The sequence below is a fragment of the Pongo pygmaeus genome, chromosome 1 (genome assembly GCF_028885625.2).
Source record: "Pongo pygmaeus isolate AG05252 chromosome 1, NHGRI_mPonPyg2-v2.0_pri, whole genome shotgun sequence".
In the NCBI taxonomy this organism is placed as follows: domain Eukaryota; kingdom Metazoa; phylum Chordata; class Mammalia; order Primates; family Hominidae; genus Pongo; species Pongo pygmaeus.
In genome coordinates, this window is record NC_072373.2 from 83,643,179 (window position 1) to 83,669,965 (window position 26,787).

The following is a 26,787-nucleotide window of genomic DNA, read 5'->3' on the forward strand; positions in this document are numbered from 1 at the left end:
CCAGCGACCCTCTCTCTCCCTGGGAAGCACTTTATAGGAACAAAGCTCAAAAGAGATTATGTCTCAACTGCATTTTAATACTCTGGCTACAAACCTTTAATGAAAAAGGCAGAAAAAGTACATTAAAAGCCTCATATTGATCCGTCAGGCTTTTTATGATCATAGACAACAAAAATGAAGTGGTAAAGCAAAGGCTTTTAACTTACTCTGATAACAGCAGGACAAATAAACAGAAAAATGTTTTTAAAAAAAAGTGTAGGTATGAGCTTACGTAAGCAGATTGCAAGAAAGTCATCACCCTTAAAAGGCCATCATTTATCAAAGCAATAAAAAAGTCACAATGATTTCAACCAGTATCTAGTGGTTGTAAAAGATACAGCCTTACAAATCAGATACTTCATACCCAATACAATTGCTAACATCGAATTCTCTTGAGACAGTTTGCATGTTTTGAACTTAAATTAAACCAAGAAATCATTGCCAGAATTGTATGAGGTAATAAGATTTGTTTTTTGCCCAAAATTAGGTCACAGTCCAACATATTAAGCCACAGATTACTTTTCTTCAGTCTGGGAGACTATATTGTAAAGAGCCACATTAAAATAAGACAGTAAATGCTTGCTTTTAAAAAAGTACATTTGCCAATAGCTACAATAATGAAATAAATGCTCACTCAGGTACTATATTAAGTTCAGTCGCAGCCATCGGGTCAAACAGATACACACCTTAGCAGGTAATTCTTTCCTCTGGCCAACAACTTTCTCAGTTTTAATGATGCTCTGGGCTCTGAAACTCAGCATCCTTACTTCTATGGATGCTCAAAAAAGTTGTTTTAGGTATTTCTTTGCAGACAGCAAGTCTTGTTTCCTTGAATCAGTTTCTTCTATTTTTGCTAAAGCAATTTTCTTATGAGTTACTGTTAAGTTGCCTATAAAACATTTACGAGGAAATAACCTCACTAATTCACATTAAAAAGAAAAACAATTTGCTAAGAGAACAGCTGTGGTAAAACAAACAAACACACAAATTTTTTCAATCTCAAAAGAAAGTGTGCTGGTCACTTTGCTCTTCTCTGTTTTTATCTCCCTTTAGTAGCAGCCTGGGAGAAAAATGTTGTATGGTTGAGTGTTGCTTCTGGGTCAACCTGATTATTCAAAAAAAAACAAAGGAAGGTTGTTTCCCCTTTGCTCATGTTGATACTATTCCTGCCCTCATTTCTTAAAAAGAGAGTAAACTCTTTCCTTACCTCCACTTTGGAAAAATATTTGCACAGAAATTTATCTTACCTGATGAGCCTTTAGTCTTAGCTAGTGTGACATTTCTACATTATATGAATTTCCACTGCTGAACAATTTTAGGAAAAATTAAAATATTTTCCTCAGTAAATACATCTAGTCATAGCCTCTTTGCAACATGCTAAATCAGCCTTTGATTCATTTTGATTTAAATTATAACATCTGTGAATGAATGAAAGTATAAGGTACATTCACAGGCTCTCAGAAAAATTTACATGCACCTTAGTAAGGAAATTTGACAATCTTCTAGCTGGTCAATTGCTCCCTATCTTTCTACATATAACATCTTTGGAGGTATTTCTCTTGTTACTGCCTGTTCAGTAACCCTTTGATGGGTCCCTGTGGCCTGCAGAACAAAGTTGAAAATCTTCAATATGGCATTCAAGACCTTCCAAGACTTGCTTCCAACTTTCTGGCTTTCTTTCCCATACATTTATCCACAGGTGACCTATGGTACTTTCCGTAAGCTAAGAACTGTGTTCAGCACTTCAAATTCATTAACTCATTTATATCTCATAAGAGCCCTAGGAAGTAGATGCTATTATCACCATTTTGCAGAATAAGAAACTGAGCCCAGCAAGAGTAAATAACTTGCCCAAGTCACACAAGAGGTCAATGGTAGAGCCTAAAACTGCAGTATTCTTGTGGCAGTGTTCATGCTCTAACCACTACTCCTTACCTCTCCTGTGTTCCAGATACCTGCAGATCCCTCTTTGCTCTCGCTCAAGCTATCGCTTTGGTTTGAAATGCCACTTCTCCTGCAACTACCACCCTGCCTTCAGGAGACAGTTCAAATGCTACTGCCTCCCACAAGTCTTCTCCAATCCCTGCCAGCCCTACCTCCTATCAGAATTTTCCTCCCTCCTCTGCCTCTTAAAGCATTTTACTCCTCTGCTCAGAAAATTTTTTTAAAGAGTCATTCACTTCCACATCCACTGTCTTGAGGTCAGTGCCTATTTCCTCTTTGTAAATATTCCCCACAAAGACCTTCCACAGAATCAACGTAATCAGTGGATTACATTGTGTCCAATAGATTTTGTTGAGTTTAATTGAATATGGTAGCATCCTGAATAGTAATCCCTTTCTTAACTACATTGAGAAAAATCCAGGAAAAATATGTACACAGGATGAAGGCCTTGGGGAAAAACTGGTTCATGCTGGGAGTCTGTATGGTTAATGATAGAAGGTCTTTTTAGTTGGACAATCTGCATTCTGATCCAGGCTCCTTCTCTTCTTAGCTGAATGGTTTTGGGCACATTCTTTAATGTCTCTTAGCCTCACTAAGGTCATTAATAAAATGTGGGTACTCATACACGACCCCATTCTAGGAAAATAGCAACCATTGTCATTATGTACACATTCAGTCTCTGGTGACATCTACCATCTTCTCCACTTCACCGAATAGCACTATCATCCCCCCAAGTGCTTCACCCAAAACTAGAAGCCTTCCAGGATTCCTTTGACTCCTTCACCCCTCATAACCAATATGACAGGAAATCATATCTGCCTCCAGAAAATATCTAACATTTTTCCATTTCTCTGTATCAGATGCTGCCATCACCCTAGTCTAAACCACCACTATCATCTTCTTGCCTGGGTTTCTGTGATGACTTCTAAACAGTTCTTCCTGATCCACTTTATTTCCTTCAGTCTATTCTTCACACAGTATCTAGTCATCTTTTAAAAATGTAAATTAGATCACATCACTTCCTGCTTGAAACCACCCAATGGCTTCACATCATCCACAGAATAAAATCCAGCCCCTACATGATCTGGCCCCTGCTATCACTCTGACCCCTCATGCCACTCTTCTCATCCTTCTTTCTAGCCTACTTGCTTTCTTACTGTTCCTCAAACATACTGGGCTTATTTCCATTTTCAAAAGCCTACTGGCTTTCTTACTGTTCCTCAAGCACACCTTCATACAATCTTGCCCAGAAAGCTTTTCCTTCTGGATTTGACATAGACATCTCCTATTTATTCAGCCTTCAACTTAAATGTCTATCTTCTAATCTATCTCTATATATGTATATATTTGTGGATATAACACACAGGGACACATGCACACACACACATGCACACACACAGTTTTTTTTTTATCTGCCCACTAAAATTTAAGTTCTATAAGAGCAGGAACTTGGTTTTCCTCCTTAAAAACTATAATTCTACAAGGTAAGCTATTACGTGGCACATAGCATATGCTAAATACCTGCTGAATAAATGAATATTTGTTTACCTGAATAATAAGAAACCACATTAATATATAACAACTATAAAATGTCATATTCATATATTAAACAAACATTTATAAAGCACCTATGATATACCAGATATTGTGTTAAGTAATGAGGAATCAAAAGTAAAGCACAATTTCATCCCTTCATGGGGTGAGCTTACAGTCTGATATTAAGTTTTATTATGGATATTGGGACCTTTGTATAAAAAGGAAAAAATATCTTCATATTACTTTCATGTTTCTTCATCTTTCCAGTTCTTATTGTCCACATGGCCTAGTGAGAAGGTGGGTACTTTAACAGGATACATGCTGTCTTTAGACTTTTATGGGCCTGGGTTCAAATCTCAATCTTCCCCCAACCAGCTATATGTATATTAAAAACTCATATAACCTCTTTGGGTCTCTTCACTTCATCTACAAGAAAAGAAATGGAGATTTCAGCAAGATGGAAGAATAGAAAGCCCTTGACTCTTCTTCCTCCCACAGATACACCAATTCAACAGCAACACCAGGATCAATTCCCTTTAAGGAAATCTAAAAACTAGTTGAGAGGCTCCTGCACTCTGGGCAAGTGAAAAAATCAGTCACAATAAAACTGATAGGAAAAGTGGAGACATCTTGTTGCCATATCCCTATCCCCATCACAGTTCCATATGATCTGGAGGGAACCTCTAGCTCCCAGCTCTTCCCTGAGCAGCAAAGGAGATGCCCCACATATTTAGCATCCCATTTTTTTCTGGTGCTACCAAAGGAATTGGATTTTATCTTGCCTGTTTCAGAATGCTGATGAGTCCTAGCATATGCTAGACTCTTGGGCACTATGAGGAACAAAGTGGAGGTTTGAACAAGTGTGTAGGCATTCACTGCAGCTCCTCCTCACAGCACAGAGAAAGCAAATTAGAACACAACCTCACATCTTCTTCCTGGGGAGAGAAAGAGTTAGACTATGCATCCAGCACTCCAACTTTTTAAGGGCCTAGGCAAAGGATTGGTTTTGTCCCACCTGTCTCAGAGTGCTGATGGGACTTGGAACTCTGTACACACCTGGCCACTGCTAAGAAAAAAGATGTCAGTTTGGACTAGCATGAAAATTTGAGAGGCCCATAGAAGCTCTGGCTAGGTTGACTGGTGAACGTGTTCTCCAAATAAGGTCAATTTGTAAAGACTGTAAGAGGTGGCAGGTTTTTTTTTTCTTTAACGTGTAGATTTCAACACAAAAAGTTAAGAAAAATAAAGAAACAAAAAAACACAATCCAAACAAATGAGCAAGATAAAACTCCAAAACCTAATGAAATGGAGTTATATAAATTACCTGACAGAGAATTCAAAATAACCATAATAAAAATGCTCAATGAGCTCAGGAGAACAATACACAAAGACAGTGAGAATTTAAAATAAAGTGATGGAAAAAATTTAAAATAATCAGGCAGAAATATTGGAGCTGAATAACATAATAACTGAACTGAAACATTCAAAAGAGGGACTCAACAGCAGACAAGAGCAAGCAGAAAAAGGAATCAGCAAACAGGTCAGTTGAAATTATCTTATTGTCCACATGGCCTAGTGAGAAGGTGGGTACTTTAACAGGATACATGCAGTCTTTAGACTTTTATGGGCCTGGGTTCAAATCTCAATCTTCCCCCAACCAGCTATATGTATATTAAAAACTCATATAACCTCTTTGGGTCTCTTCACTTCATCTACAAGAAAAGTGTCCCCCCCACTCAGAGGGACAAAAAGAAAAAAAGAATCAAAACAGTGAAGATAACTTAAGAGATTTATGGGGCACCATCAAGCAGACCAAATACACATTATGGGAATCTCAGAGGAAAAGAAAGAGAGAAAACACCCAAGAATTTATTCAAAGAAATAGTAGCTGAAAACATTCCAAATCTGAGGAAGGAAATGAATATCCAGATCAAGGAACCCAAAGAAATCCACACTGATACATTTTGATTACACATAAGGAAAAATTAAAAAGAAAAAAAAATCCACACTGAGACATTCAAATTGACATAAATCAAAGACTAAGAAAGAATTTTGAAAGCAGCAGGAGAAAAGTGATTTGTCACATACAAGGGAACCCTTACAAGACTATCAGTAAATTTTTGCAGCAGAAACCTTGTAGGTCAGAAGGGCATGAAATGACACTGAAAATGCTGAAAGATTAAAAGTCCTATCAAAAAATACTATAATGGCAAAACTATCCTTCAAAAATGAAGACTAGGTAAAGACTTTCCCAGATAAACAAAGGTTGAGGGAATTTGTTATTACTAGATTTGCCTTATAAGAAATGCTAGATGGAGTTCTTTGACTTGAAAGAATGCTAAACAGAAACACAATAACATAAGAAAGTGTAAAACTCATTGGTAAAGGCAAATACACAGACAAATAAAATACTACATTACTGTAATAGTGGTGGGTAAATCACTTATAATTCTAATATATAATTTAAAAGAAAAATATATACTATATTATATAATATAAACTATATTATGTATACTATATATAATATACTATATTATATACATTATATAATATATACTATAATATATAGTGTATAATATATACTATACTATAATATAACTTAAAAATATGTGAATAGATACACAATATAAGTAGCTATAAATGACCGCATCAGTAACATAAAGCATAGAGAGGGAATAAAAGTGTCAAGTGTTTGTATGTAATTGAAGTTTACATGTTATAAACTTCAAATAGACTATTATAAGATATTTTAGGTAAGTCCCATAGTAACCACAAAGAAAATATCTGTAGAAGTTACAGAAAAGTAAATGATAAAAGAATCAAAGAATATCAATACAAAAATATCAATAAAACACAAAGAAAAATGGCAAGAAGAAAAGAGAGGCAAAAGAACTACAAGACAAATAGAAAATAATAAGCAAAACAGCAATCGTAAAACTAACCATATCAATAATTGCTTTAGATGTAGATGGATTAAACTCCCCAACCAAAAGACAGAGAGTGGCTAAATAGGTTAGAAAAAAAACAATCAACTATGTGTTGTCTATAAGAGACTCACTTTAGATTTAAGGACACACATACACTGAAAGTAACGGGATGGAAAAAGTTATTCCAATGTGAATGATAACCAAAAAAGAACAAGGATGGACTTACTTATTTAAGAAAAGGCATACTTTAAGTAAAAAACTGTCACAAGAGAAAAAGAGAATATTATATAGTAATAAAAGAATTAATCCACCAGAAAGGTATAACAATTATAAATATATATGCTACAAAATCAGAGCATCTAAATAGATAAAGCAAACACTGACAGACCTGAAGGATAAACAGACAGCAATACAATGATATTAAGAGACTTTAATACCCCACTTTCAATAATGAATAGAACAAGCAGACAGAAAAGCAACAAAGGAACAATGAACTTGAACAACACAGCAGACAAAAGTGGACCTAATAGATATTTATGGACCATTTAACCCAACAACGTAGAATATACATTTTTCTAAAGTGCACACAGAAAATTCTCCAAGATGAATCAAGCTAGATCATAAAACAAGTCTTAACAAATTTAAGAAAGTTCAAATCACACAAAGTATATTTTCCAACCACAATGAAATGAAACTAGAAATCAATAGCTGAAGAAAAATTGAAAAAAAAATCACAAAAATGTGGAAATGAAACAACAGTTTTTAAAATAACCAATATGTCAAAGAAGAAATCAAAGGGAAATCAGAAAATATCTTGAGACAAATGAAAATAAGCATACAATATACAATAACTTATGGGATACAGAAAAAGCAGTACTACGAGGAAATTTTACAGTGATAAATGCCTACATTAAAAAAGAAGGATCTCCAAAAAACAACTTAACTTTATACCTCAAGGAATTAGAAAAAGAACAAACTAAACCAAAAGTTAGCAGAAAGAAGTAAATAATAAAGATTAGAATAGAAGTAAACAAAATAGAAAACAGAAAAACAACAGAAAAACAATGAAACAAACAGATTTTTGAAAAGGTGAAAACATTAACAAACCTATAGCTAGACTAACTAAGAAAAAGTGAGGTGACTCAATAAATAAAATAAGTAATGAAAGGGAAGACATTACAATGAAAGCCACAGAAATAAAAAGGATAATAATATTCTACTATGAGCAATTATATATAAATGAACTTGTTAACCTAAAAGAAATGGATAAATTCCTAGAATCATACAACCTACTAAGACTTAATCATGAAGAAATAGAAAGTCTGAATAGAGTTTGAATCATTAATAAAAAACCTCCCAAGATGGAAAAGCCTAAGACCAAATGACTTCTTTGGCAAGTTCTATCAAACATTTGAAGAATTAAAGCCAATTCATCTCAAACTCTTCCAAAAGACCAAAGAGAAAGGAATATTTATTACTACAGTTTTATGAAGTCAGCATTACTCCAATACCAAAGCCAGGCAAAGACACTATGAGGTAAGAAGAGTACAGTCCAATATCTCTGATTAATATGCATGCAAAAATCCTCAACAAATTACTAGCAAGCTGAGTTCAACAACATATTAAGAGGACCATTCACCATAATCAAGTGGGATTCAAGGATGGATGGTTCAACATATGCAAATCAATTAATATAATATACCACATAAAGAGAATGAAGAATAAGAGCCATATGATCACACAATGAGGAAAAGTCTGTCTCTTCAATAAATGGTATTGGGAAAACTGGAAATCCACATGTAGAAGAATGAAAATGGACCCTTATCTCACCCTTTATACAAGAAACAACTCAACATGGATTAAAGAGTTAAATGTAAGACCTGAAATTAAACTACTAGGAGAAAACATAAGGGAAAAGCTCCATGACATTGGTCTAGATAGTGATTTTTTGGATAAAACCCTGAAGTACAGACAATAAAAGCAAAAACAGACAATTGGGATTATATCAAACTATTAAACTTCTGCACAGCAGAAGAAAGAATTAATAGAGTGAAGAGACAACCCACAGATTGGGAGAAGATATCTGCAAATCATACATCAGATAAAGGGCTAATATCCAAAATATACGAGGAACTCAAACTATTCAATAACAGGAAAACAACCCTATTTTAAAAGAGGCAAAGGACCTGAATAGTAATTTCTCAAAAGAAGACATACGAATGGACAACAGATATATGAAAAAATACTTAACAACTCAAATTATCAGAGAAATGCAAATTAAAACCGCAATGAGAGATCACCTCACACCTGTTTGATTGGCTATGAGTATCATTAAAAAGATAAAAGATAAGTAGTATTGGCAAGGATGTGAAGAAAAGAGAATCCTTGTACACTGTTGGTGGAAATGTAAATTAGTGCAGCCATTTTGGAAAACAGTATGGAGGTTCCTCAAAAAGCTAAAAATAGAATTACCCAATGATCCAGCAATTTCACTTCTAGGGCATATACCCAAAGGAACTGAAATCGGTATGTTGAAGAGATGCCTGCACTCTCATGTTTATTGCAGCATTACTCACAATAGCCAAGATACAGGAACAACAAAAGTGCCCACAACAGATGAATGGATTTAAAAAGTGTGCTATACGGCCAGGCACGGTGGCTCATGCCTGTAATTCCTGTACTCTGGGAGGCCGAGGCAGGTGGATCACTTGAGGTCAGGAGTTAGAGACTGGCCTGGCCAACATGGTAAAACCCCGTCTCTACTAAAACTACAAAAATTAGCCGGCTGTGGTGGCATGTGCCTATAGTCTCAGCTACCAGGGAGGCTGAGGCAGGAGGATCACCCGAACCTGGAAGGCAGAGATTGTAGTGAGCTGAAATCATACCACTGCACTCCAGCCTAGGTGACATGAGCAAAATTTCATCTTAAAAAAAAATGTGTGCTATAAATACATAATGAAATACTATTGGGCTTTAAGAAACAGGAAATCCTGTCATTTGCATTTGCAACAACACGGATGAACCTAGAAGACATTATGCTAAGTGAAATAAACCAGGCACAGACCGACAAATATTGCATGATCTCACTTACATGTGGAATCTAAAAAGGCTGAATACATAGAAGTAGAGAGTAAAATGCTGGTAACCAGAGCCTGTTAGGAGTGTGGGAGTAGACAGGGAAAGGGGAAATGTGGGTCAATGAGTACAAAATTTCAGCTACGTAGGAGGAATAAGTTCTGGTGATCTATTGGTGATGATAATTATAATTAATAGTGTATATTTCAATAAATAAATATAATTATTAGTCAATTAAAAATAAAAAAATTAAAAATGTATCTTCTCAAAAGTCTTATTTTCGAGTAGCATTATAGCATACTGGTTAAGTATGCAGGACCCCAAGGCCAGACTACCTCTGTTGGATTACCAAATGTGTAAATATGAATAAGCTATTTAACTTCCCAGTGCCTCAGTTTCCCCTCAGCAAATGATGAGACCAATAGTATCTCATAAAATTGTTCTGAACGTTAAATGAGCATGCTGACATAGTTTGCATGTTTCTAAATTATGTCATGTTGAAATGTGACCCACATTGTTGAAGGCGAGGCCTAGTGGGAGGTGTTTTGGTCATGGGGTTGGGTTCCTCATGAATGGCTTGGTGCCACCCACTTGGTGATGAGTGAGTTCTCGATCTGTGAGTTCACACAAGAACCAGTTGTTTAAAAGAGGCTGGTATCTCTCTTGCTCCCCTTCTCACCATGTGACACACCTTCTCCCCCTTCACCTTCCTCTATGATTGGAAGCCTCCTTCGGCCGGCATCAGAAGCAGATGCTAGTGCCATGCTTCTTGTACAGCCTGCAGAACCATGAGTCAAATAGGCCTCTTTTTAAAATAAATTACCCTGCCTCAGACATTCCTTTATAGCAACAAAAAAGGACATATACATGTGAATCATTTAGAACAGTATTAAGCACACAGTAAGCACTCAATAAAGGTTAGCTATTCCTCCTGTTACTCTTTGCTCTCCTAACAAATCACTCAAACTTAATAACATAAGGCAGTAATCATTCCGTTATGCTTCCAGGTCTATGGATCAGGGACTTGCAAAGTGAATAACAGGGAAGGCTGATCTCTGTTCCACAATGTCTGAAGGCTCAGCTGGGAAGGCCTAGGCTTAGAGCCTAGGAGTGACTCTACGGCTGTGTGCTCGGATCCTCTGAGGGCTTCTTTCACAGTTCTGGGGGTTGAAGATGGCTGTTGACCGGGAACTCCACAGAGGCTATTGACCCGAATACCTATATGGAGCCTCTCCATATGGATTCATGGCTTTCTCCCAGCATGGGAGAAAGTTGCCACAAGTCAGTGTCCCAAAAGTCAGGAATCAGAGGCTGTGAGTTTCCTAAGGCCTGGGCCCAGAATTTGGCCCAGGGTCACTTACTGTGTATTCTTCTGGTCAAAGGAGTCACAAAGTCCTCCCAAGTTCAAGGGGAAGGAACACAGATCTCATTACCTAATGGAAGGAATGTCAATGCCATGCTGTATAAGAGCATATGGGTTGGGTATATTGTTATGGCCATCTCTGGAAAATACAATCTGTCACAGCTATTACTGTTAATGTGATGCCCTACTAGTCATGAAAAATATTTTAGCTCTAAGGGATGCCCTCTCCAGTGCCTAAAAATTGAGATAAAATATAGGAGAAGAAGGCAAGAGAGGAGAGGCATTAGCCATTTATATATCATCACAACTTAGAAATTATTCAGTCAAATGCTCTTGTTTAACAATTCACAAAATAAGGTTAAGAGAAGTGAAGTGAGTTGCCCAAAATCATCCTGCTGGCAGAAGCACTGGGATATTTTGTTTCTGATACACCACAATACCTAGAAGAGCAAAAAAATTTAGTTGGAAGGGGAATACACAGGGAGATGATGAGAGAAAAGGTGAACTAGAGAAGGAAATGAGCAGGAAGACAGAAAGAATTGCCAACAACTTCCCCTGAGACTCCAGTAGTCTTTGGATGCATTCCCATACTTGATTTTAAACTGCAGAGCTGCTGGGAAACCTTAAGGCCTTGAATAATATTGGCAAAACCCCTTGGATCTTTTGGATGATTTCTGCTCCTCCCTATCCCTGAGGATAAACTCTGGGCTGCAGAATAAGAGGTGACTGAAAATCTACCAAGTCCTAACTACAGCAGACACCTCTTTCTCCCTGTTTTCTTGTTTACCTGGTTGCTTGGGACCAAACTTCCACTTCTCATGTCATTTAAACTCTCCTCTAAATTCAGTCCCCACTTCACCCTCCTCCAAGTGGATTTCTTCCCATGCCTCTCAGTGTGGCTCTGGTCATGTAGTATGACATTGCTTTGAGGTCCCATTTAACCTGGTGTTTGGTCTCAGATTAGAACTCTAGGAACAGAGAGCTCATTTTGAAATTTGGTGTTTTTCAAAGACCCTGCATGTGGTGGAAACAACACCCACTGGAATCTCAAGGCTGGAGGGCCCTCCACCAGTCTGGCTCCCCTGCCTTGATATAGTTCTGCCCAACCACATAGAACAGCACCACTTTAAAGGCAGCCTCGGGAAATTCACCTTTCTTTTACAGCCACTTAATGTGAAACCCCTAACCTTCCTACTGGGAAGGACTTCTTTGTATCTAGCTCAATTATGTCCAGTTACTAAGTAATCTTATTTCTCCTTTTGGTATACTCAATGGTGCCCGAGACCAGCAGCCATAAGAGCTAAATGCAATAGACATTCTTGTAATGAATAGAGCAGGTCTTTCCTCATTTTTCTTGAAAATATAATAATTGTTCAAATTTCTTATTTTTATTAGTTCATCAAGCATTTACCAAGCATTGCCATGTTCATTGGGAATACAAATATATATAAGGTACAATCTCTGCCCTCACAGAGTTTACAGTCTAGTACAGAGATTATAAGCTTAGAATCCATGGACTGGACTGAAGGAGTCTATAAACCCCCAAAATTATATGCAAAGCTTTGAGGGGTATGTGCATTTTTCTGATATAAAATAAATCTCTTTTACCAGATTCTGTTCAGGAACCATGACACAAAAGATGAAAAACTACTGAGATGCAGACATTCAAGCAAATGTCACATTCCTGATCACAGACAAAGGGAGATGAGGAGAGGGCTACTGTGTATCATCTCAATAGAGGTGAGGTTAGTATCCAGTCCAGGTGGGACTGTAGAGGGGAGGGATTATTGTTCACAACCAGCTGGTGAGTGCCTGGTCATGGCTACTGGGATAGGGAGGGAGGTCAGACAGGAAGGTGCTATGTTGAAGGCCCTGCTGCAAAGGAAACCCTCTCACTGTTATGAATATTTATATTTCTATGTATAATAATAATATATTTATATCTTTTCTCATTCAAGCAAGCTTTCTTATAACTAGAAGTGGAAAATGGAAAGAAAGAAGAAAATCTGGAGGAAGGCAAAGGGTGAATATTGAATCAATTGAATGGATTTTTCATTATTCTCAGAACATATTTCAAGTTCTTTATATGCCTGCTTATCCATAAGCCCAGGAACAGTCAGGGTTTTCTGGTGATTTACATAACACAAGGAAATTGCAGGTACAGAAGGACCTATAAGAAGAGAGTTCTTGGCTCAGTCTGGCACAATTTGGCCAAAGGACTGTAGGTTGATTTTATAAATTATTTGCATATCACTTACACATTCACTTTAAGATCACTATCCACTTAAAATGGTATTACTAGCTTCCAAAGATTGCCATTCTTTGGAGATTTTTTCCCACTGCTGATACATATATATGTATGATATATAGGTAATGATAAATATATATTATATACCACTATATATGTGTGTGTATATATATATATATTCCATGCCTCCTGTAAAGTCTGCAGAACCATGAGCCAATTAAGCCTCTTTTCTTTATGTGTGTATGTGTGTGTATATATATATATAGTGGTATATAACATATATCTATCATTACATATATATCATTTTATATAATATATAATATACAATAATATATACCTATAATATATACCTATCATTATACCACTATATATAGTAGTATATAATATATATCATATGATATATGTATATATGTTATATGAAACATTAATATTTATATTTCTATGTATAATAATAATATATTTATATCTTTTCTCATTCAAGCAAGCTTTCTTATAACTAGAAGTAGAAAATGGAAAGAAAGAAGAAAATCTGGAGGAAGGCAAAGGGTGAATATTTAATCAATTGAATGGATTCAACTCAAGGGGGAATCAATTTTGTGAAATGAATTTTATCTTAGTGACACTTTAGAGAACAACTCAGTATCTACAAGCCAAAAGATCATAACAAAGCATTAGAATGGACTTTATTCAGGTTATTTAAGGCAAGTTAATTTGCTTTTATTCAAAGGCTGCTGAAATACTTATCAAGCAAGCAGACAAAGTGTGATATCTAGAATAAGGAGAAGATTGCTGTGAATTCCTTTGCATGAGCTATTTGGTGTTTCAGAAGAAATTACATTAAAGAAAGCATCTGATCATACATACAATTCTGTCAGTACAACAGAAGAATCTAAAAATAATTTTGCTCTTACTTCTTAAACAGCCAGTTTTAATGATTTTATAACCTTTGTCACACAGTCAGAAACTAACTTTATTGGAATATATTTAAGTTGTCAAACATTTACTGAATACCTATTATTAGCAAGGTGCTGTACTAAGCTTTGCAGGGGATACAACTATGAATAAGAAATAATCCTTCCTTTAAAGAAGTCACAGAATGGTGAGACTGACTCATATTTATAAACAACTATAAGTCAAGACAGAAACTATTAAATACTATAATAGTAAAAGAAAAAAATCCAGAATGCTATGGAAATAGAGATGAAGACACCATGTGGACTTGTAAAGCCTGAGAAAGATCTCATGAAGGAGGCAGAATCTGAGCTCAGTTACAAAGAAGGTATAGATGTTACCAGGTACAGAGACAGGACAAGGTCATTAGAGACCCAGCATATGGCAAGAGGGTGAGAGAAGGGAATTATAAAATATGTCCTGGGAACAGCAGGGACTAGTTTGGTTACAACAAATATCTTGAGATGTAGAAGGCAATACATCCAGAAAATTATATTAGTGTAAGAATCTCGTGAGTTTGCAATAGATAGTAAGAAATTTAGACTATTCCATAGGCATAGTCTATGGGGGAAGGGATTCTATTATTAAAAGTAATAGCACAAAAGGATAGAAATTGGAGGCACAGAGGCCACTTATGAAGTTACAATAGTCCAAGTAGGTAGAAATCTGGCACTGCGTGAAGATAAACAGCATGAGACTGAACTAGGAAGAATATCTATAAAGGCCAGGTATCAGCATTATTGGCAAGGTAATGGTCTCCAAAGAAAGCTAGTTAGCACCATCCTCAAAGGTCTTCTTGGCACAAATCCCAATATACAAAGTAGAAAAAAAATACAAGATAGATGATCCTGTAGATGAGGAGCTCAGCAATATGGACTGTAAACCAGAGCAGCCCAGTGGTGTTGCACTTAATCATGGGGGTCAGTTTGATGTACAGAGTGTTACACAAAAGCTTATCTGAAACTGGAAAGGATAAGATTAATCAGGTAGATTATCCACTGATTATATCTGATTAGTCTAACCTTCATAGAGAATAATTGTTTTTTCAAAAAAGTTATTTAATTGAAGAGCATTTAAAGTAAAACCAATTGCAGTTTGAAACTTCCTTGAACAATTACTTGTGAATTCAAGAGATTGCTATAATGAAGGTTGATATAGTTTGGAAATTTGCCCCGCCCCAATCTCGTTGAATTGTAATCCCCAGTGTTGGAGTTGGGGCCTGGTGGGAGGTGTTTGGATCATGGGGGCAGACCTCTCATGGCTTTGGTCTGTCTTCTTGATACTGACTTCTTAGGAGATCTGGTCATTTAAAAGTGTGTGGCAGCTCCTCCCCACCTCTCGCTCCCCCTTCACCTTTTGACATGATTGTAAGCTTCCTGAGTCCTCCCTAGAAGCTGAGCAGACGCCAGTACCATGCTTTTTGTAAAGCCTGCAGAACTGTGAGCCAATTAAACCTCTTTTCTTTATAAATTACCCAGTCTCTGGTAATTCTTTATAGCAATGTGAGAACAGCCTAATACGAAGGTCAAAAACCCAGGTACAAATCTTGCCTGTCATCAGCTAACAGTGGAACCCTGAACAGCTACTTAAACTTGATAATAGTTACTTTTCTTATCTGTAAAACATTGATAATAATACCTAACTAATTTGATCATTAGGAGGATAGAAGAGACAATGTATATAGAAATGCCCAGAACAAAGAAGTATAGTCATATAGGATTGGTATTCTGATTTTGTGTTTCTTTTCTCTTTAATGCATTTGCATTGGAGTGGCCTAAGCCAATTGTAAATCCAATCCATTCAATTCTATGCTTAGGCATTGTGCAGTTTTGCTGGATTCTGAGATGGTGGCCATATGATTGTGCTTTCCAAGTGAGGGATTCTCACTACTACTCCATTCAAAGTTGTCAAATTAGAAGAGGAAAGATTTAGAATATGATTTAAAATCTATTTGACCCACAGTTTTATCTACCTCTTACTGGTCTATTCTGAATATCAGGAATTTTCTGCACCAGTGGGCTTGGCTATGCATCCTGAGATCTTAAAGATGGAGAGGCGGCCTGGTGTGGTGGCTCACGCCTGTAATCCCAGTACTTTGGGAGACTGAGGCAGGTGGATCACGAGGTCAGGAGATCGAGACCATCCTGGCTAACACGGTGAAACTCTGTCTCTACTAAAAATACAAAAAATTAGCCAGGCATGGTGGCAGATGCCTGTGGTCCCAGCTACTCGGGAGGCTGAGGCAGGAGACTCACTTGAACCCAGGAGGTGGAGGTTGCAGTGAGCCCAGATTGCACCACTGCACTCCAGCCTAGGTGACAGAGGGAGACTCTGTCTCAAAAACAAAACAAAACAAAACAAAACAAAACAAAACAAAACAAAACGAAACAAAACGATGGAGAGGCCAGAGCTGCCTGGTGGGGAGTTTCTTTGAGCAGGGGTCTGCTGTCAACCACAGTGAAGCAGAGAGAAGTATTCCAAACAGAATAAGAGCCACCCTGGCCAGAAAGGGCAAGAACCTCACTTCTCACTTGCAAAGGCTGACTTGATTCCAATAAAAAGAGAGACTGGGAAAAGAAGGGGCTTACTAGCAATTCGTCAATGGTGAAGGAAAGCATGCAGCAGGTTTGAACATAATTGGATCTACATCTTTTTTTCCTTCCTGAAAATAAATCCAGAACCACAGAATTGAGATACTTAGTCATATGTCTCTCTGTCTGTGGCTGCTGGCATTATACTAAGTACAATCAACTATTCTGCCAGATCAGCTAACCAAGGGAAGGGTTTCACACCTCGTAGTAGATTTATTTGGATATGCATTTACAATGCTATAATCAAACTCTCATTGCAGCTTGCCTAACTCAGAGGAGAAGAGTGAGGACTATTACAAAGAGAAGTCATAAATGGCTATGGTTTTAGGGGTGTGTATAAATATGAGATAGAACCAAACTTTTCATCATCTCTCAAAAAGGCGGCATGTCATAGAAGTTAAAAGCAAAGGTTCTAGAACTAGTCTACCTGTATTCAAATTCCAATTCTATCACTAGCTATGTGACCACTGAAAAGTTGTTTAATCTCTCTGTGCCTGGGTTTCTGCATTTGTAAAACAGAGGTGATAATAATAGTATGTATACATAATCAAGTTTTTATGACAAATAAAAGAATTAACATGCATAAATTGCTTAGTAAGTGGTAACTACTATTGAGGTAGGATAAAGAAGTATGTGTAATGAGCATCTCCAAACTAATTGTGGTACAACCCCTTCTTCCCACACAGAATTTTAAGCAGAGCTTCAAGAAAGTAGTTGATACCTCTGTCTCTGAAGACAGTTGCTGAGCAAAAAGAAGGGAAAAAATAAGACTTGGAGTGGAGGGATTGGAGGTAAAAGAACCTGAATAACTGCCCTCTGGAAAATCCCAGATGGCCTTGTCACCCTCCTGTGGTTCTGTGGATGACACCAGAAGTGTTGAGAAGGACAAAAGCGGGTTCAAAGAATAGACACCAGAGCTCCTTGATTCACATCATCTGCAGGGGCACTTCCACAGGTATCAGTACATGAGTACAGAACAGCAGACTTAGAGGAGTGAGCACCAATCCCAGCTCACTTGCTGTTGGTAACCATTGGATTCAAAGCAAAGCACTGTCTTTCTTGACAGGATGTTTTTGCATGGGCTTTGTCTTAACTAGATGAGCACTTGTAAACTTGATAAAAAATAAATAAAAGGCAACTGGAAAACTAGCACATTCTGTATCATAAGAAACAGAAACTGTCCACTGAGCTGCCTGTGATCCTGGCTATGGCCTGTGTGAAGAAGTGAAGAAGTATACGCAACTTTGTATAGTCATGCATTATTCTTTCATTTTCTCAACACACAGTTTTGAGTTTCCACTATGCCCTGCACATATTAGGTTCTTATATTGATAATACTTGGCTAAGAATTATGTAGCTCAGTGGTCTGCTGAGCAAAGCAAATACTGCATTCTGTGAGCAAACATGAAGATGGCACCTGGAGTAGCAACTCTTCTAGAATTCAAGATAAATGATCAGAATAGATGTATATGTCTATAAAATGAGAAAATAGCAGTAGTCATTCATTCTCCCTAGGCTTCCAGGAAGAATAATTTTCATTATCATTAAAAATATTTATAAGTCAATAAATACTCACAGATAAATATTCTTAATAACTTTTCTAAAGACTTTATATGTAGGCAGTACTTTTCCAGCCACATCTAAGACATTTTTACCCACTAAAGTCACATGCTGAGGCCTTGTAGCCTAATTCTGGAGCCATGTTTACATTTGCTATTTAATTTAAACTAAGCTTCTTTCTATGGAGAACTCTTTGTGGTTGCTAAAGTCCTGCCTACCCTTGTAGAGCTCTGTCAGCGATATCAGGGACTTTGATGTGATCAGTGTCTAAACTCAGATCACAAGGAAGCTGAATGATAACTTAAGAATGTCACCAGGCTTGCTGTCCCAGCACAAAGAGAGACAGAGAGAGAGACAGACAGAAAGAGAAAAAGAGAGAGGGGAAGAGGGGGGGAAAGAGTAAGGGATGAGGAGGCCAAGACAATAGGGGAGGAGAGAAGTACAGTTTGGTAAGTAGGGAAGGGATTGATAACTAAAAAGAAGGAAGCTGATAGGTTATCGACTAAAACCAGTAGCTCCCTACTCGAAAGCCGATATTGTGCAGCATGAGCATCCACCTTTAGTGAACTGGAATACAATTCATCTTTCAAAGTAAAAAATGAAGCACAGACTGTAAGGTATTCTAATTCAGTTTAAAAATATGCCATTTTAATCTCAAGCATTGTATTTTGTTTATTGCCATGGACAAACAGCAGGTTTTGGTCAAAGATGGGCTACCTCAGGAAGTAGAGAATGTCCTCTCATTGGAGAGTACTGATTAGAAAGAACAGTCATCCAGCAGGTTCCATAGCATGAGGTGAGAAACCAAATTAGACCCCCTTGACATTTCCTCTCAACCCTGGGATCCTGCCTGTTCTTCCATTAGTAGAGTTGCTTTCATTATCAGATACATCTTTTGCTTGTTTGTTTGTTTTTCAAAAACAGTTCTGGAGGCAGTGTGGAGGATAGATGGGAGGACAGTGTGACCATTTTCTTGGATACCAGTAAGAGGCTCTTTTGATAATCCAGATACAAGCATAAAGACCTAGTTTATACAGTACTATAGGGATTTAGCCACCCTAAGGTAAATTAGTAGGTAGTGGAATGGATTTTCAGCTAATATTCTTCTCAGGAATGCAATGCATTTAGTAGGAAGATTTCTTCTTTTATAAAAGCAATGCTGCAAGCCCATCATCTGTGGCATATGCATTTGGGCATATCATTTTCCTGTCTGAACCTCTTGTAATAGGGTTCTCCATTTACAAGGTAAGCTGGCTATGGCTGGCGGTTCAGTTTCTGGCTATGGAACAGAGCCAGGCCAAGTGCTCTTACTGAACCAGTTTCATGAATTTGTCTTTATTAGCATTATTCTTTGTGTCGTTTAGCTAAATAAATGCTTGCTGAACTAAAGGATCCTGAGAGGAGGAGATGTGAATTGGAAGCTAAAGTACACACAAGAAGTTCAGCTTCTGTTTGCCAGTGGGGGACTCCAGGCAACTTTCTTGTCACTTGTGTGATTCATTATCTATTTATCAGCACAGAATATTTGCCGAGCTCTTCCTGTGCTAGAACCATGCTAGACATTCTCAGATGTCAGGTTGGCAAACAGATCAAAGATGCTGCTGATAGGTACAATAAAAATTCATGTAGAAATAGTACAGAGTTCTTCAGGTTCTACTTCTAAGAAGCCAGAAAAGAGAAAATGAGAGTGGGAATTTATTTTAATGCAACAAATGTTTATCAAACACCTACCACAGTCAATGAGCAAGGCACCATTGATGGTGGTAAGGAGGGTGTATTAATAAGCATTTTCCAGAGAAACAGAACCAGTAGGATATAGATAGTTAGATATATGAGAGGGGGTTTATTAAGGGTATTGGCTCCCATGATTATGGATGCTGAGAAGTCCCACAAGAGGCCATATGCAAGCTGAAGTTTCTGGAAGGCATTGCTCAGTCCAAGTCCTTAGGCCTCAGAACCAAGGAAGCCAATTGTGTAACTCTCAGTTCAAGGCCAAAGCCCTGAGTGTCTTAAAGGATACTGGTGCAAGTACCAGAATCCAAAGGCCAAAGAACCTGGAGTTCTGATGTCCAAGGGCAGGAGGACAAGGGTATCCTACCCCAAGAGTGGGAGAGAATTCCCCCTTCTTCTGCCTGTTTGTTCCATCTGTCCTTAGCCAATTGGATGGTGCCTGCCCACATTGAAAGCAGATCTTCCTCACTCAGTCCATCAACTCACATGCCAATCTCCTCTGGAAACACCCGCACAGACACACTCAGAAACAATGCTTTACTAGCTATTGAGGCATCCCTCAATCCAGTCAAGTTGACACCTAAAATTAACCATTACAGTGGGGGAGGGATATACAGAGTGAATAATACAGGGATCTGCCCTCTGTGACTAGTTGAGGAAACAGTCATAGAAACAATTAGGTCGAGGTAGAATGAGATAAGTGTTGTCACACTAGTTGTTTTGCATTTTTCATTCTAACTGAGGAGATCATGGAAGAACTACCGCTTGAGCCAGGCTTGGAAGGAAAAGTCTAAAAGATGCACTGGAGAGGAGAGAGAAGGATGGAGGTCAAGAACGGCTGCCTGGCATAGACCCAACTCCATTCTGAAGGGAAAGTATAGCTCTCCTTTTTTGTACTAGGCAACATGCTAGTCACTAGGGATGTAATATGAGGAAAACAGACTCAATCATTCTCCTCATGTACCTCATTACCTAGTGGTGAATATAACATTAATAAAATAATTACACATATAAACACATAGTGGAAACATGGATAAGGTATTTCTGTTTTCCCTTATCAAAAGCCAGTTTTTCTCCCTGTGCTCACCCTTATGGCCCAGGGGAAGAGAACAAAACAAAAGTCTCCTTAGAAAAAACAAGAATGTAACATAGGGAAATCTGCTACACAGGAAGACAAGGTGGAAACTCTTTTTTTATATCCTGGTTGGTATAAAGAGAAGGAGACAAAGATAGTGTGAAAAGGTTAGACATTCATGTCCTAGCTTTTCCTCCACTCAGAGTAGAACTCAGATGAAAGATGAGGAAGTGTGATAGACTCATACAGAGAGTGGGGCATTTGGACATTAGAAACCATACGAGATAGTTACTGACATGTTTCTCTGGCTATAATGCTAGAAGTCCCATTGAAGTCATTTTCCAGCATAGCAAAGAAGACAGGGCAACATTTGCAGAGATAAAATTGGTGTCGAAATTTGTATAAACTGCAAAGACATGGAATCAACCTAAATGTCCATCAATGGCAGACTGGATAAAGAAAATGTGGTATAGTCAAGCCAAGAGCCAAATCAGGAACACAATCCCATTCACAACTGCCACAAAAAGAACAAAATACCTAGCCATACAGCTAACCAGGGATATGATAGATCTCTACAATGAGAATTACAAAACACTGCTCAAAAATCAAAGATGACACAAATAGAAAAACATTTCATGCTTATGAGTAGGAAGAATCGATATCATTAAAATGGCCATATTGCCCAAAGCAATTTATAGATTCACTGTTATTCCTATCAAGCTGTCAATGATATTCTTCACAGAACTAGAAAAAAATATTTTAAAATTTATGTGGAATCCAAAAAGAGCCCAAATAGCCAAGGCAATCCTAAGCAAAAAGAATAAAGCTGGAGGCATCATGCCACCCGACTTCAAACTATACCATGGGGATATAGTAACCAAAAAAGCATGATACTGGTACAAAAATAGACATGTAGACCAATGAAACAGAATAGAGAGCCAAGAAATAAGTCCGCATACCTACAACTGTTTGATCTTTGACAAAGTCGACAAGAACAAGCAATGGGGAAAGGACTCCCTGTTCAAAAAATTGTACTGGGATAAGTGGCTAGCCATATACAGAAGATAGAAACTGGACCCCTTCCTTATACTACTTACAAAAGTAGATTAAAGACTTAAATGTAAAATCCAAAACTATAAAAACCCTGGAAGACAACTTAGACAATGCCCTTCTAGACATAGGAACAAGCAAAATTTCATGACCAACATGCCAAAAGCAATGACAACAAAAGCAAAAATAGACGAATGGGATCTAATTAAACTAAAGAGTTTCTGCAAAGCAAAAGAAACTATCAAGACAGTGAATAGGAAGCCTACAGAATGGAAGAAAATTTTTGCAAACTATGCATCTGGCAAAGGTCTAATATCCAGTAAACGAAACAAATTTACAAGAAAAACAAACAACCCTATTAAAAAGTGGTCAAAGGACAGAAACAGACACTTTCCAAAAGAAGTTATACATGTGGCCAACAAGCATATGAAGAAAAGCTCAGTATAATTGATCATCAGAGAAATGCAAATTAAAACCACAATGTGATACCATCTCACACCAGTCAGAATGGCTATTATTAAAAAGTAAAAAAATAACAGATGCTGATGAGGTTGTGGAGAAAAAAGAACATTTACATACTGTTGGTGGGAGTGTATAAGGGAATGCTCATACACTGTTGATGAGAATTCAACTATTCTGGAAAGCCGTATGGCTATTTCTCAAAAAGCTAAAAACAGAACTACCATTTGACCCAGCAATTCCATTACTGAGTATATACCCAGAAGAATATAAATCATTGTATCATAAAGACACATGCACACATATATTCATTGCAGCACTGTTCACAATAGCAAGACACGGAATCACTCTAAATGCCCATCAATGGTAGACTGAATAAAGAAAATGTGACACACATACACATAGGGTACTACACAGCCATAAAAAAAAATGAGTTAATGTCCTTTGCAGCAACATAGTTGGAGCTGGAGGCCATTATCCTAAGCTAACACAGGAACAGAAAATCAAATACTGCATGTTCTCATTTACAAGTGAGAGCTAAACATTGAATACACATGGACACAAAGAAGGGAATAATAAACACTGGGACCTATTTGAGGGTGGAGGGTAGGAGGAGGGTGAGGACTGAAAAACTACCTGTTGGGTACTATGACTATTACCTGTGTGAAAAAAAATAATCTGTACACCAAACCTCCATGACATGCAATTTACCTATATAACAGGCCTGAACATGTACCCCTGAACCCAAAAGTTAAAAAAGAGTATGAATCCTTGTAAGGGGGTATGAAGATACTAAAACATCCCTTAATCATTACTTAATTAACCAGGATAGGCAAGTTATTGCCATGTACTGAATTGTGTTCCCACCACCCCTTCCCTTCTGCCTCAAGAATCATGTTTTGAAGCCCTAACCCCGAATGTGATGATATTTAGTTACGGGGCTTTTGGGAGATATTGGGATAAGATGATTGGGTTCAGATGAGGGTGGGATCCTGATTATAGGATTAATGCTCTTATAGGAAGAGGACCAGACACCAGACTTCTCCGTTTGCCAAGTGAAAACAGAGGGAGAAGGTGACCACCTAACAGGAACCGAATTAGGCAGTAGTTTGATCTTGGACTTCCTGGCACACAGAATTGTGGGAAAATAAACTTCTGTTGTTTTAGCCACTCAGTCTATGATATTTTGCTATGTCAGCTGAGCTGACTAATGTGGTTATGGTGCTATAACAAACAACCTCTCAAAACTCAGATGCTAACACAGAAATATGTCTGCTGCTTGTGCAAAGGTAAGCTGCAGTACTAGGCAACTCTACAGAACAACTGCCTTCCATAGGAAGACTCAGTGATCTAGGGTGCCTTTATGTGGTTGCTCCACCGTCTCAGCATGGGAAGCTACTGAGAGGTTTAATCATCTCTGAAGGCAGCTCCTATCAGAATCTATTCTGGGAAGACTTCAGTTGATTTAAGTTTTAGGAAGGCCAAGTGTAGTCTACAATAGTCATAAGTTGCAATGACCAAAGTGAACCTCCACCTCCCCAGTGAACTTTTATTCATAGAAGGAATATGTGGTAGAATCTCTTTTTTCACTTTTACTCTCATGAATTCCTCTGCCACTTTCCTGTCAAAATAACCAAATTGGAAACAGTCAGATAAATATTCCTCCTTCCTTCTTCTTCTTCTAGTGACCACATGGGTATAGTGGATATTCTAAAAAATACCATATCTCTTATTAAGATTTATTTGTTATCTACATAGCAATAATGCTCCAACTCTGCAAATCAGATTACAAAATAATTATCAACACCAAATGTGGTTCAAATTGCCTCTTACAGTTTCAGGCAAGCAGGATGATGGTATTAATTTGCTGCACTATTGCACAGTGTATTTCTGGGGCCATTAAAATAAATGTTACATCACAGCAGCACACAGCATCCTAAAACATAAGGAATTCATGGCCCTGAAAGTTTCAAATAATATAATTTACCAGTCACATCACATAAACCTCATTTTGAGTCTCTCCTACTATGGATACCAGGAAGCCTGTGTTAATGAGTGTTTCGGCTGTCAAGGGAAGGATATGACAGTAAGGATATGGGTTCCTACATTCCTATTACTATGGGGTAACTAAGTCTCTGCTCTCTAACAAGCAAAATTAAATACAAAATAGAACTTCCCTTTTTTCCTTTCCCCAGGACTATGCTGTTTAAAATTAAAATTCAAACTTTAATATAATGAATAGCCTTGATTGGAAATAAAACAGATTAAGATTAGAATTCCTAGTGTTCCCTTTTCCTCTCAGCTATAATCACTCTTTTTCCCAGCAAGTGATGAAGACAGAAGTGATAGTGAAGGACCTAGGGAATGGTGGGAAAAACATGCACATACCTCATGAATTTCTTAAAAAAAAATTAGGTAATATAGATAGAGTTTTCTCTGTTTTTCAAATGGGGAAACTAAAGTCCAATGGAAAGAAGTGACTTACCCAAGATCATATCACTAATGAGAAGAAGAGCTGAGACTAGACTCAAGCTTCATGATGCCTAAGCCAGTGCTGTTGCCACTGTGTTACCCTCCCATGTCTGTTCCAGATTCTAGTAAAGGATTCTGTTTCCAATACTGGTTTCCAAAATATCAAATGAGAGACCAAAAAAATTTCACTCATTGAATTAAATTCATTAAAAGAACAAGCATGTTTTTTTAAAAAAAAATCCCCAGCTTTCTTGACTGTGCATGGAAGAGAAACATAAAAGATATGATGGATATCATAGAAAATCAGTGGTGGGACTGGGAGGTTAGATTGATGAGTAAGTAATAAGAATGCTTAGGAAGGAATATTGCAGGTATGATGGTACCTATGTGATTTTTTTTCAAGTCAGGTGCATTTGAGAACATCCTTTCATATAAAAAATTCTAATCATCTTCTCCTTCTTCTTCCTTTCTTCTTCTCCTCCTTCTGCTTTTCCTTCTCCTCTTCCTCCTCCTTCTTTTTTCCTCCTCCTCCTTCTTCTTCTCCTTTCTACTTCTCCTTCTCTCTCCTTCACCTTCTCCTTCTTCTTTCTACTTCTCCTTCTCTCTCCTTCTCCTTCTCCTTCTTCTCTTCATTAGGAATATGCTCTAGTGGATAACCTTTTAAGATGGTTGCTCTTGTGAAATCCAGTAGGGTCATGGAGCCACTAATGTATCATTGGTCACATCCATGAAGATAGTATAAATAAATGTATGGGTGATGTCCACATCAGCTGTGGCAGCAGAAAGTACACTGTAGCTATTTGAAAATACAGTCAGAAGAGACAAAAGAAAAAAGAGTAAAGAATAAAGCATGCCTGACCAATTTAGAAAATAGCCTCAAAAGGGCAAATCTAAGAGTTAGTGGCCTTAAAGAGGAGGCAGAGAAAAATATAGGGGTAGAAAGTTTATTAAATGAGATAATAACTTCCTAAACCTAGATAAAGATATCAATGTTCATATACAAGAAGGTTATAGAACACCAAGCAGATTAAATCCAAAGAAGACTCCCTCAAGACATTTAATAATCAAACTCCCTAAGGTCAAGAATAAAGAAAGAATCCTAAAAGCAGCAAGAGATAGAAAAGAAATACAATGGAACTCCAATACATCCTGCAACAGATTTTTTTAGTGGAAACCTAACAGGCCAGGAGAGAGTGGCATGACATATTTAAAGGGCTGAAAGAAAAATACTTTTATCCCAGAATAGTACATCTGGCAAAAAATCCCTCTGACCTGAAAGAGAAATAAAGACTTTCCCAGACAAACAAAAGCGAGGGACTTTATCAACACCAGACCTGTCCTCCAAGAAATGCTAAGGAGAGTTCTTCTATCTGAAAGAAAAGGACATTAATACACAATAAAAAATCATCTGAAGGCACAAAACTCACTGGTAGTAGTAAGTACACAGAAAAACACAGAATATTATAACACTGTAACTGTGGTGTGTAAACTATATATCTTAAGTAGAAAGATGAAAAGATGAACCAATAAAAAATAAGAACTACAACAACTTTTCCAGATATAGTACAATAAGATATAAATAGAAACAAACAAAAAGTTTAAAAATGGGGGCACAAAGTTTTTTTGTTTGTTTGTTTGTTTGTTTTTTTCTGCAGTGTTTAATTAGTTTTCTTTTTGCTTGTTTGTTTATTTATGCAATCAGTGTTAAGTTGTCATCAGTTCAAAAGAAGTTGTTATAAGATAGTACTTGCAAGTCTCATGGTAAT

At 37.3% G+C, this 26,787-nt stretch overlaps 1 long non-coding RNA gene across 1 annotated transcript in view; it reads left to right on the plus strand.

Moving 5' to 3' along the window:
- LOC129043774 (uncharacterized) overlaps nt 1-12,874 on the plus strand; it is a 43,193-nt gene extending 30,319 nt beyond the window's left edge. Inside the window, exons 2-3 of the long non-coding RNA XR_008504522.1 lie at nt 12,496-12,624; nt 12,843-12,874. This is a non-coding gene — a long non-coding RNA (uncharacterized LOC129043774). The remainder of the gene's footprint in view (nt 1-12,495; nt 12,625-12,842) is intronic.
- Nucleotides 12,875-26,787: the final 13,913 nt, after the last annotated feature.